Source organism: Giraffa tippelskirchi, chromosome 1, assembly GCF_054371585.1.
Source record: "Giraffa tippelskirchi isolate mGirTip1 chromosome 1, T2T-mGirTip1v1.2.pri, whole genome shotgun sequence".
Classification (NCBI taxonomy): domain Eukaryota; kingdom Metazoa; phylum Chordata; class Mammalia; order Artiodactyla; family Giraffidae; genus Giraffa; species Giraffa tippelskirchi.
The window spans coordinates 15,381,782-15,395,469 of NC_137275.1; the positions used below are offsets into that span (position 1 = coordinate 15,381,782).

The window sequence follows — 13,688 nt, forward strand, 5'->3', positions numbered from 1 at the left end:
GAGATCAAATTGCCAACATCCATTGGATCATAGAAAAAGCGAGAGAATTGCAGAAAAACATCTACTTCTGCTTCACTGACTACCCTAAAGCCTTTGACTGTGTGGTTCACAACAAACTGTGAAAAATTCTTAAAGAGATTAAAGAGATGAGAGTACCAGAACCCCTTATCTGCCTCCAGAGAAACCTGTATGCAGGTCAAGAATCAATAGTTAGAATCAAACATGTAACAATGGACTGGCTCCAAATTGGGAAAGGAGTATGTCATGGCTGTATATTGTCACTCTGCTTATTTAACTTCTATGCATAACTAGATAGCATATTTAAAAGCAGAGACATTACTTTGCCCACAAAAGTCTGTCTAGTCAAGGCTATGGTTTTTCCAGTGGTCATGTATGGATGTGAGAGTTGGACGGTGAAGAAAGCTGAGCACCAAAGAATCGATGCTTTTGAACTGTGGTGTTGGAGAAGACTACTGAGAGTCCCTTGGACTGCAAGGAGATCCAACCAGTCCATCCTAAAGGAGATCAGTCCTGGGTGTTCATTGGAAGGACTGATGTTGCAGCTGAAACTCCAATATTTTGGCCACCTCATGTGAAGAGTTGACCCATTGGAAAAGACCCTAATGCTGGGTAGGATTGGGGGCAGGAGGAGAAGGGGACGACAGAGGATGAGATGGTTGGATGGCATCACTGACTCGATGGACATGGGTTTGGGTAAACTCCGGGAGTTGGAGATAGACAGGGAGGCCTGGCGTGCTGCAATTCATGGGGTCGCAAAGAGTCAGACATGACTGAGCGACTGAACTGAACTGATGCAGAGTACATCATGCAAAATTCTGGGCTGGATGAAACACAAGCTAGTATCAAGATTGCAGGGAGAAATATCAGTAAACTCAGATATGCAGATAACACCACCCTTATGGCAGAAAGTGAACAGGAACTGAGGAGCCTCTTGATGAAGGTGAAAGAGGAGAGTGAAATAGCTGGCTTAACATATGACCCAGCAATCCCACTGCTGGGCATACACACTGAGGAAACCAGAATTGAAAGAGACACGTGCATGCCAATATTCACTGCAGCACTGTTTATAATAGCCAGGACATGGAAGCAACCTAGATGTCCACCATCAGATGAATGGATAAGGAAGCTGTGGTACATATACACAATGGAATATTACTCAGCCATTAAAAAGAATACATTTGAATCAGTTCTATTGAGATGGATGAAACTGGAGCTCATTATACACAGTGAAGTAAGCCAGAAAGTAAAACACCAATACAGTAGACTAATGCATATATATGGAATTTGAAAGATGATGACGATAACCCTATATGCGAGACAGAATAAGAGACACAGATGCATAGAACAGTCTTATGGACTCTGAGGGAGAAGGTGAGGGTGGGACGTTCTGGGAGAATAGCACTGAAACATGTATATTATCATATGTGAAACAGAACACCATTCCAGGTTTGATGCATGAGACAAATGCTCAGGGCTGGGGCAATGGGATGACCCAGAGGGATGGGGTGGGGAGGGAGGTGGGAGGGGGGTCCAGGAAGGGGAACACATGTAAACCCATGGCTGATTCATGTCAATGTATGGCAAAAACTACTACAATATTGTAAAGTAATTAGCCCCCAACTAAAATAAATAAATTAATAATAATAATAAAAAAGCTGGCTTAAAAACTCAACATTCAGAAAATGAAGATAATAGCATCTGGTCCCATCACTTCATGGCAAATAGAAGGGGAAACAGTGGGAACAGTGACAAACTTTACTTCTTGAGCTCCAAAATCACTGCAGATGGTGACTGCAGCCATGAAATCAAAAGATGCTTACTCCTTGGAAGAAAAGCTATGACCAACCTAGCTGCTGCTGCTGCTAAGTCGCTTCAGTCGTGTCCGACTCTGTGCGACTCCATAGACAGCAGGCCACCAGGCTCCCCCATCCCTGGGATTCTCCAGGCAAGAACACTGGAGTGGGATGCCATTTCCTTCTCCAATGCATGAAAGTGAAAACTGAAAGTGAAGTTGCTCAGTTGTGTCAGCATATTAAAAAGTAGAGACATTGCATTACCGACAAAAGTCTGTCTAGTTAAGGCTATGGTTTTTCCAGTAGTCATGTATGGATGTGAGAGTTGGACCATAAAGAAGGTTGAGGATCAAATAATTGATGCTTTTGAACTGTGGTGTTGGAGAAGACTCTTGAGAGTCCCTTAGAAGCAAGAAGATCCAACCAGTCAATCCTAAAGGAAATCAATCCTGAATATTCACTGAAAGGACTGAAGCTGAAACTCCAATACTTTGGCCACCTGATGTGACGAGCTAACTCCTTAGAAAAGACCCTGATGCTGGGAAAGATTGAAGGCAGGAGGATAAGGGGACAACAGAGAATGAGATGGTTGGATGGCATCCCTGACTCAATGGGCATGAGTTTGAGCAAGCTCTGGGAGATGGTGAAGGACAGCGAAGCCTGGCGTGGAAGTCCATGGGGTCACAGAGTCAGACACAACTGAGTGACTGGACAACAACAACAAAGAAATAATGGCAACCCACTTCAGTATTCCTTCCTGGAAAATTCCATGGACAGAGGAGCCTGGTGGGCTGTAGTCCATGAGGTCGCAAAAGATTCAGACACAGCTGAGCACAGATGGCATGGCCCCTTGCCTTTGGCAATCTAGTCTTTGTACCTATGAGCTGTTTTTTGTTTTTTCATTTTTTGTTTTAGATTCCACATAAAAGTGAGATCATATGTATTTTCTCTTTTATTTCACTTAGTGTGATACCTTCAAGGTCCATCCATGTTGTCAAAAATGGCAATATTTCATTCTTTTTATGGCTGAATAATATTCCATTGTATGTGATTATACATATATATATATATACATATATGTACACTATATATATGTGTGTGTTAGTTGCTCAGTTGTGTCTGACTCCTTGAGACCCCACAGACTGTAGCCCACCAGGCTCCTCTGTCAATGGAATTCTCTAGGCAAGAATACTGGAGTGTGTTGCCATTTCCTTCTCCAGGGGATCTTCCCAACTCAGGAATCAAACCCAGGTCTCCCGCTTTGCAGGCAGATCTTTTTACCACCTAAGCCACCAGGGAAACCCTGGGGATCTTCCCAACCTAGGGATCAAACCCAGGTCTCCTGCATTACAGGCAGACTCATACCATCTGAGCCACCAGTAAATATATGTGTGTGTGTCTGTGTATATATATATATATATACATATATATATATATATATATATATGTGCACACTATGTACACACCATATCTTCTTTATACATTTATCTATCAATGGACACCCAAGTTGCTTCCATGTCTTGGCTGTTGTAAATAATGCTGCAATGAATATGGGGGTGTATGTGTCTTTTCAATTTAATATTTTTTGTTTCTTTCAGAAAAATACCCAGAAATGAAATTGGATCATATGAGGGACCATTAATACTTTAACACAGTATTGACTGGGGAATTTTTGCAGAAATTAACACCTGTGGTATTAGTATATCTCTGGAGAAGGCAATGGCACCCCACTCCAATACTCTTGCCTGGAGAATCCTATGGACGGAGGAGCCTGGTAGGCTACAGTCCATGGGGTCGCTAAGAGTCAGACACGACTGAGCGACTTCACTTTCACTTTTCCCTTTCATGCACTGGAGAAGGAAATGGCAACCCACTCCAGTATTCTTGCCTGGAGAATCCCAGGGACGGCGGAGCCTGGTGGGCTGCCGTCTATGGGGTCGCACAGAGTCGGACGCGACTGAAGCGACTTAGCAGCAGCAGCAGCAGGTCAATAATGTGTTACATTCCACTGAAGATTATTATGGCCATGGTAAGCTGTTGGCCATGTGTTTCCTATCCAAGTAGAATGATAAAATATATTAATTAAAAATTACTTTCAAAAAGTTATTTTGATATATAAATTTTGATTTAATTTTAAGAAACTTAGTTATTTTTAACCTCAGTTTTTCTCAGTGCTTTTATTATATTTTATTTAAACTTTTTATTTTGTTTTGGGGTTAATGTTAACTGGTTAATAGCTGGTTAACAATGTTGTGATAGTCAGGTGAACAGCGAAGGGATTCATCCATAAACAGATATGTATCCATTCTCCCCCAAACTCCCCTCCCATGCAGGCTGCCACATAACATTGAGCAGAGTTCCATGTGTTGTACAGTAGGTCCTTGTTGGTTACCCATTTAAAATATAACAGTGTGCACATATCTCTCCCAAACTCCCTAACTATCCCTTCCCCCCAGCAACCATAAATTCATTCTCAAAGTCTATGAATCTGTTTCTGTTTTGTAAGTAAGTTCATTTGTATCATTTCTTTGAAGGTGGGACCTTTAATTCTCATCTCAAGTCCATTCTAGACTCTGGAATAGGGCAGTCAGCCTTCCCTGTTTGCCTAAGCCTGAGGGATTTCCTGGCATGTGGACTGGCTAAAACCTGGGAAGTCCCTGGCAAATGAGGACTAGTTGATCTCTCTGCTCTGGGACCAGTTTTGGTAAGAGACCTTCCTTCCTTGAAAGTCGCTCAGTCATGTCTGACTCTTTGCGATCCCATGGACTATATGGTCCATGGAATTCTCCAGGCCAGAATACTGGAGGGGGTAGCCTTTCCCTTCTCCAGGGGATCTTCCCAACCCAGGGATTGAACCCACATCTCCCATATTGCAGGCAGATTCTTTACCAGCTGATCCACAAGGGAAGCCCAAAAGACCTTAGTACAGTAATTGGTTTTACTGTTAGCCCCCATGAATGTACTTGAGACTAAGATTTAGAAATTAATTCCTACTTGGAAGTCCAATCTCACTGACTTGATTCCTTTATGTTCTCCTATCCCTGACGTCTTTGCCATTTATTGTTTGGAAAAACAGGTATTGATCACCTTCATTTCCTCCAGTCTTTGTCCTGCGGCAGAATACTAATCCTTAGAGGAACCTGGGAATTTAGTTCTTGCCAGGCGTCTCTTAAAAATCTCTTTTTAAACACCTCATTTCTTGTTTGTTAGGCAAATCTCCATCAGTTGTCTTCCTCACTTCAGAGGGATTGCTCTATCTCTTAAGATCCTGGTGACCTGGAGTCTATCTGTTTCTATTTCTTGGTCTGCTTTGTTGTGTTGTCCAGTCACTCAGTCATGTCTGACTCTTTGTAACCCCATGGACTGCAGCACATCAGGCAGCTCAGTTCTTCACTATCTCCTGGAGCTTGCTCAGATTCATGTCCGTTAAGTCAGGGATGCCATCCAACCATCTCATCCTCTGCTGTCCCCTTCTCCTCCTGCCCTCAATCTTTCCCAGCCTCAGGGTCTTTTCCAATGAGCTGACTCTTTTCATCAGGTGGCCAAAGTATCGGAGCTTCAGCTTCAGCATTAGTCCTTCTAATGAATATTCAAGATTGGTTTCTTTTAGGATTTACCGGTTTGATCTCCTTGCAGTCCAAGGGACTCTCAAGAGTCTTCTCCAACACCACAGTTTGAAGGCATCAGTTCTTCGGTGCTCAACCCTTTTTATTGTCCAGTTGTCACATCCATACCTGACTACTGGAAACATCATAGCTTTGACTGTATGGACCTTTGTTGGCAAAGTAATGTCTCTGTTTTTTAATATGCTGTCTAGGTTTGTCATAGCTTTTTTTCCAAGGAGTAAGCATCTTTTAATTTCATGGCTTCCGTCACCATCTGCAGTGATTTTGGAGCTCAAGAAAATGAAGTTTGTCACTGTTTCCACTGTTTCCCCATCTATTTGCCGTGAAGTGAAGGGACCAGATGCCATGATCTTTGTTTTTTGAATGTTGATTTTAAGCCAGCTTTTCCACTCTCCTCTTTCACCTTCATCAAGAGGGTCCTCAGTTCCTGTTCACTTTTGGCCATAAGGGTGGTGTCATCTGCATATCTGAGGTTACTGATATTTGTCCCTGCAATTTTGATTCCAGTTCGTGCTTCATCCAGCCCAGCATTTTGCATGATGTACTCTGCATAGAAGTTAAATAAGCAGGGTGACAATATACAGCCTTGACATACTCCTTTCCCAATTTGGAACCAGTCCATTGTTACATGTTTTGTTCTAACTGTTGCTTCTTGACCTGCATACAGGTTTCTCTGGAGGCGGGTAAGGTGCTCTGGTATTCCCATCTCTTTAAGAATGTTCCACAGTTTATTGTGAACCACACAGTCAAAGGATTTAGGGTAGTCAGTGAAGCAGAAGTAGATGTTTTTCTGCAATTCTCTTGCTTTTTCTATGATCCAATGGATGTTGGCAATTTGATCTCTGGTTCCTCTGCCTTTTCTAAATCCAGCTTGAATATCTGGAAGTTCTTGGTTCACGTACTGTTGAAGCCTTCTTTGGAGAATCTTGAGCATTTCTTTGCTAGCATGTGAAACGAGTGCAATTGTGTGGTAGTTTGAACATTGTTTGGCATTGTCTTTCTTTGGAATTGGAATGAAAACTGACCTTTTCCAGTCCTGTGGCCACTGCTGAGTTTTCCAAATTTGCTGATATATTGAGTGTAGCATCTAGTCCCATCACTTCATGGCAAATAGATGGGGAAACAGTGGAAACAGTGGCTGACTTTACTTTTTTGGGCTCCAAAACCACTGCAGATGGTGACTGCAGCCATGAAATTAAAAGACATTTACTCCTTGGAAGGAAAGTTATGACCAACCTAGACAGCATATTAAAAAGCAGAGACATTGTCAACAAAGGTCCGTCCTGTCAACACTATGGTTTTTCCAGTAGTCATGTATGGTTGTGAGAGTTGGACTATAAAGAAAGCTGAGCGCAGAAGAATTGATGCTTTTGAACTGTGGTGTTGGAGAAGACTCTTGAGAGTCCCTTGGACTGCAAGGAGATCCAACCAGTCCATCCTAAAGGAAATCAGTCCTGGGTGTTCATTGGAAGGACTGGTGTTGCAGCTGAAACTCCAATATTTTGGCCACCTAATGTGAAGAGCTAACTCTTTTGAAAAGACCCTGATGTTGGGAAAGATTGAAGGCAGGAGGAGAAGGGGACGACAGAGGATGAGATGGTTATAGCATCACCGATTCAATGGACACGAGTTTGGGTAAACTCCAGGAGTTGGTGATGGACAGGGAGGCCTGGCGTGCTACAGTTCATTGGGTCGCAAAGAGTTGGACACGACTGAGCGACTGAACTGAACTGAGTGCAGCACTTTGACAGCATCATCTTTCAGGATTTGAAATGCCTCAGCTGGAATTCCATCACCTCCACTAGCTTTGTTCATGGTGATGCTTCCTAAGGCCCACTTGACTTCACACTCCAAGATGTCTGGCTCTAGGTGAGTAATCACACCATTGTGATTATCTGGGTCATTAAGCTCTTTTTTGAATAGTTCTGTGTATTCTTGCCACCTCTTCTTAACATCTTCTGCTTCTGTTAGATCCATACGATTTCTGTCCTTTATTGTGCCCATCTTTGCATGAAATGTTCCCTTGGTATCTCTAATTTTCTTGAAGGATCTCTAGTGTTTCCCATTCTGTTGTTTTCCTCTATTGGTCTGTTTGGGCTTGTAAAGTCAGGACTCAAGTATAGGACCAGATTTGTAGATTTAGGAACTCTAACTTATTGTTCATTCAGCAATTTTCTTCTTGGGAATTGAGTTTAATTTTTTGAAAACAGCAGTTTAATTTACACTGAGTGAATGCACTGATCTTAAGAGTTATAATTTGAAGAGTTTTGACAAATGCTTACATCTACGTAATAACTCACATCTCTATCAAGATGTCGAATATTTTCATCACTACATAAGTTTCCCTCAGCTGTGTGGCTCCCTCAGTCACAGTTCTGATTTCTATCACCATAGTATATTTCCGTCTGCTCTAGAGCTTTATATAAATGGATTTATATACTAAACACTCTCTTTTGTCTCATTTTTTTTAACATAGCATGTTTTTGAGATTCATTTATATTGTTGCATATTTCTATAGTTCATTCTCAAAATGTGATATTCTCTTACTGAGGACTTTAAATGAAGAGTTTTGGTTTTATCCAATAAGGAATGAAATATATTTAAGTGTTAAAAATTAGCTTGTATTAGATGATCTAATTTTAGAAAATTATTTTTTCTATGCTGTATAAAATAGACTTAAAAGAAGATTTTAATCACCTAAATATTACTGAAATGAGTAGGTTGAGTATTAAAGCCGTAGTAAAATATACCCCAGTGCAATATTGGCATCTACCACTGTCATTTGTGAAATCAAGAATTAACACCTAACAGAAGAAATATTAGTTTTAACCTATTCATAGTTATATTCTTTTTTCATTGCTGAAACAGTATGTTATTATATGAATATACCATAGTTTGCTTACCCATTCTTCCACTGATATATTTTGAGTTGTTTCCAGTTTTTACCAATTATAAATAAAGCTGGCATAAACATTTATGTATAACTTTTTTTGATAGACAAACGTTTCTATTCTCTTAGGTAACTATGAATAGAATTGTTGAGTCATACTGTAGGTATACGCTTATCTTTAAAAATCACCAAACCATTTCCCAAAGTAGTTTTACCATTTAATACTCCCACAAGTAATGTTGGAGAGTTCTGATTTCTCCATATCCTACTCAGTACTGAGTGTTGTTAGTCTTTCCAATTTTAGCCAATTTTTTTTGTGAGTGTGAAATGGCATTTACGCAGTTTTAATTTGAATTTCTCTGATGACCAATTCTGTTGGATACTTTTTAATGTACTTATTGACCATATATGTATCTTTCTTTGTCAAGTGCCTGCTCAAGACTTTTGCCCATTAAACAAAATTGTTTTTATCATTGAGTGTGTGATATTTTTTAAAAAATCTAGAAATTGTGAATATCAAGAGTATTTTCAGACATGTTTATCAAGAATATTTTCTTCTAGCCTGAGGCTGTCTATTCATTTTCTTAATGGTTATTTTGGAAGCTTTTGATTTTGATCAAGTCTACTTTTTTTTCCCTGCTATTGTGGTGAGTACTTTCTGTGTCCTAAGAAATCTTTGCCTGCTCCGAGAACAGAAAGCTAATTTTTTCTTCTGAAAGATACATTTTATTCTAATAGCTTTATACATTTTGGTTTTCATGTTTCAGTGTAAATTTACCTTGAATTAATTTTTGTGTTTGCAGTGTGTGGTAGGAGTTGAAGTTCATTTTTTCCTCATTGATATACAGTTATTAACAGTTGACTTTTGATATCAAAACTTGGAATAAAGTAAATTAAAAGCTTGAATGCCAATTACGCTGTGCTATAAAGTCGTTTGGCTTGTCAATACATATTTTTGCTTGAGACAAACTTGTCTTGTAAGGTAGGTCCATTGCCAAGACTAAAAATTAATAATCAACTGCTTCTTATTGAACTTGAAATTAGAACAAAGCAATATCCAAAAACTTGTCCAATGGATGAAAAAGAAAACACACAAGACTTTTTTTCCCCCTAGATTCCCTCCTAAAAGAGGGAATCTGATGTGGTCCCATATGGTTTTACAATGTGTTTCAGTGAATCAATCATTGCTTGGTTTGTATCTGTTACAAGTTGTTATCTTTTCTGTTAACATATGGAAGAAGTTCCTTATTCATGTATGTATGCTAGTTCTAAAACATAGTGTCAAGTGGTGTAAAACTCAGTCTTACTTGGTTGCAATACACAGAAACTCACCTCAAAGTTATTTAAGCAAAAAAGGAATTTGATTCAAGTATGTAACCTGAGATGCCCAACGGTTGAGCCTGGTTAGGCCAAATATGTTTTGAAAAATTTCCTTAAGTAAAAAATATTTTCAAACAGGTAAAAAAAATGATAATTAAAAAAACAGTGGGAGTATTCCATTATTCTGAACTCTCACTCTAGAAACTTAATATTTATAGATTAAACTCTAGATTTAATAATCTATGACATCTGTATTTAAGCACCTGCATTTAACATTCAACAAACCATTAATATATGGAGACTTAAAAATATACTCTGACAGTCAAAGATAGGGCTAATTACTTAAATAAAATTGAGATATCTGCCCCAAATAGTAATAATGCAATTTATACCCATTTTCTAAAGAATTACCCAATTAAAAAAAAAGAACCTAGATTTGGTAACTCAAATTATCAGTATTCAGCTGCAAATTCAAGCTGCAATGTCAGAATTAGTTTGCTGACTTTGGTTTAGTCGGTATTTATTTAGGATTTTTCTGAAAGATAAGGAAACAGACAAGAGGGATTGTGACATTTCAAATGACCTCTGGGGTCCAGGTGGGACCCAAATGCTCACTTGGCCTCCGGAGGCTATTACCATCCTTGTTTGCTTTGACACTTAGAGGCACGACATGCCTTTGTGCTGTTTGCAAAAAGCTGAGCGAGTTGAAAAGCATAGACTGAGTATATTTCCAATGGTGTTTGGGTCTGCAAGCATTTGTTTGCTGAGCGCTGCCGTGTGCTGGGCCAGGGCTGCATGGAGAGAGCTGTTTCCGTTGCGCAGACTGGCTGCCTGAAGTCCTAGCTGCTGATAGCGGCCGCCAACGAACCCTGCTCCTTTCCATTTCGCTAGGTCCTCATTTCATCGGAAAACACGGTAGCTGCAGACGCACAGAGACTTTTTCCTCTTCTCCTTTCCCCCTCTCTCCCCCTCCCTAGACCTCTCTGGGCTTTGACGTCACGTGTGCTCCTTTTGGTTGCCATAGCAACCCCATTCCCCAAGCCCTCTGTCCGTCTCCTCTGGTAGGTTCCACAATGGTACAGGCAGCATCGCGCTGCACAATGGTTTCCAGGCAGTGAAAGAGGGTGATTCAGCAAGCCACTCTTCGTCTTCTTCTTTTTTTTTTTAAAACCTCCCCTTCTCTTTTTATTTTTATGGGGGTGGTTGGTGCTTGTTCTGTGCTTACCTTTTTTCTTTCCTTTTTCGTTTTTACAGTATTCCATTTTTCTCCTCACCCCTCAATTCCTAGGGGCTTGAGTGACTTTACGCTTGGGTTTTCTTGGCAATCACCTGTCCGTCATTAATTTTAAACAATTTCCCCACCTCCAAAGAATCTGTTCCTTATTACAGTTTGGAATGTGGTTAATGAGAGACAAGTAGGGAGGATTTCTGGGGCAAACACTGCTGGATCAGGATCGTAGTTCTCAAGCACGGAATGGTAGGTGGCTCTTTGCTCATTCTGGGTTCTAACCGGTTTTTTTGGAGGGTGGTGTGATGTCTATTGATTGCTCCTGGTGGGGCGGGAGAGTGAGGATGGGAGAGGGGGGCAGAGATGGGGTGGATAGGAGATTAATGAAGTGAACTACCTCTGAGGCAAGAAGCCACCAGCCTTTCCTTCTGTGCTGAGCATCTCTCCCAGGACTTGGGAGTGTTGAAACCTTTCTGTTTGGAGTGAGGGTTGGCAGAGGGTGGGAGGGAGCATTTTTATTGTGACCAGCGGTTTTTTTAGACCAATGCAGAGCTGCAAAAAGGAAGAGAAAATTAGAGAGAGAGCAAAACAGCTGTGCTTGTTAGAAGTGCTTGCCTCAGTCCCATATTTAAGAAATGCTGTGGGTTCCATAAAACATTAAAAAATCACCTCTTTAAGTTATGCATTTATGTTTATTTCATGAGATGGTGCACTTAAAGAGATATTTGGGGGCATATTTACATATTTTAGTTAGGGAATGGTATTTTTTATATTGTAGTTGTAAAACTAACAGCATTACTCTTGCAGAGAGACCCAAGGCTAAATCTGAGCTGGGGAGAGGAACATAGAATGGGAAGTGGGGGTGGGGGTCAGGTTAAAGATAAGAGGAAGCATTGGCACTGCAGTCATACAGGTAAAGGGTCCCTTTAAGAAAGTGATCTAGTCAACAGCAGGCAGCATTTTTTTTCTTTATGGCATGGTTCCCAGGTACTCTGTACTGGGATACCATGTCCCCTAGAAATGTCAGAGCTCATTTGGGAGAAAAAGATCTATCATCAGAAAAGACCAGGGCAATATATTTAGCAGAACTGATGTCTTTGTGCCTGCAGCAAAATAAATGTGATTTATTGGAAAATCTTCAAGTAAATCAAGACGAGAGCCATTTCAAGAGAATTACATGCATATTTCTTTTTTTCCCCCTCCTCTTCATTTAAATCTAGAGACTGAGTCTCTGCCTTTACCCCTTAAATGCATAAATTCCTAGGGTACGGCAATTTAACCACAGCAAAAGAATGGCTTATCCCATGGCAGTTGGCGCTGAAGCAGTCACAAGGTTGTTTACATGGGCTGTCTTTGCTGCAGAGCTCCACAGCATCTGTACAGCCGCCCTCCCTGCCTTGGTGTGTTGACAGTAACTTTTATGAACAGACCTGACAGAGGCAGGCTAAGTCCTACGGGACAGGCCATAGTTTAGACGGAAGGAAATTGGGTCTAAGTGCACCAGGCATTGCCAGTCCAAGGTCTGATTTCTCCCCCAACCCCTCGTCTGCCAGTTGTCAGACCCCGGAAGGTCTCACAGAATGCTGATGCATGTGTTAAAATGGTCGCAGGAAGGGCCATGACTCTCAGAGAGGCTTCTTTAAATTTTCTGCCTTAGGTGAGGGTTTGTGTTGTACATCTAGACAGTGATGCTCACGCTCATGGATGAGCTCGCCAGCTTCCGACTCCACTTTGGAGCCATCGGATTATAGGGGTCAGACAGTTTGGATGTAGCAGTTTTGCCACCTCTGGGTATGTATTCCTTCCACTACATTGATCTCACTCTTAAAATTGACACAAAGTACTAAGTTAGCTTATTTGATCACACAAAGCACACTGGGTTTTCTCACCCTGACAAAGGAACTGGAAAATCCAATGACAAAGGTGGTATGACCTTAGATATTAAAAGAGTCTTCTTGCTTCCTCATTTGCGCATCACTCCCTCTCGTTGTTGCAAGGCGTCTTTAATCCGACAGTCTCCTGGTGTTATAAAATCTTCACAGTGTGGGTGAAAAGACTCCTGATGATAAGACAGTAAGAAATGATACGTCCAGTGGGAAAGACCAGGTGCTGCCTCCAGCTTCCTGCTTGTCTGCCCCAGAACAGCATCTGCTGTGGGGAGGAGCGTGTTTGCCAGGCTGGAAGGGGATGTTCACGAATGGATCCCAGAGGGACCAAGTGTGTTTTTGCTGTCATTGTCTGGTATGTCTGCAGCTATTAGTGTTTAATGGTTTCATAGTGTGTGGTCAATATTTTTCAAGGCTGAAATGAACTGAGAATGGATGGTGGATGCCCTAAAATATATGTATATTTTAAAATTACAGGAAAATTCATAGAATTTCCCCTGTTAGTATATCCTATAGGAATATCATAAGCAAAAGGAATCTGCCTAATTTTTAAGTAATATGATAAAGCCTCCCATATTTAAAGGGAGGGCTTTTTGTTTGTTTGTTTTTAGTTGTTTGGTGTGTGTGTGTGACTTTATGTAAGTGAATCTTAGTGTAATAGTCTTTGAATACAGATGATAAGGGAAAGAAGGCAAATTGGGTTTCTGTTGTTAAGCATGAGGGCAGATGCTCTTCCTTCCTGATCTAGTTCTGGCTGCAGGTCCTATTTGTAGCTATAAGACTTTACATGGGATTTATGTGCTCAAATCAAATGATTGCTTAGTTGCTAGTGAGAATAATGAACTCAAAGCAAGAGAGACTTGCTTCACTTAGAATAAGAAGTGATAAATTGACATTTTAAATTCTTTCTCCATTGCCCCTGTT

The 13,688-nt window shown here is 40.7% G+C and overlaps 1 protein-coding gene across 50 annotated transcripts in view; it reads left to right on the top strand.

Moving 5' to 3' along the window:
- Positions 1 to 13,688, top strand: part of MAPK10 (mitogen-activated protein kinase 10) — a 364,716-nt gene that overhangs the window by 16,673 nt on the left and 334,355 nt on the right. For 21 of the 50 annotated variants that reach the window (XM_081581586.1, XM_081581548.1, XM_081581710.1 and 18 more), the window contains exon 1: positions 10,691 to 11,127. The exons of 24 other annotated variants lie outside the window; for them this stretch is intronic. The gene's annotated coding sequence lies outside the window, so the exon portion shown is untranslated. Of the gene's footprint in view, positions 1 to 10,274; positions 10,566 to 10,688; positions 11,128 to 13,688 lie in introns of those variants that run through there. 5 more of the 50 variants (XM_081581633.1, XM_081581897.1, XM_081581888.1 and 2 more) reach the window with 2 other exon arrangements.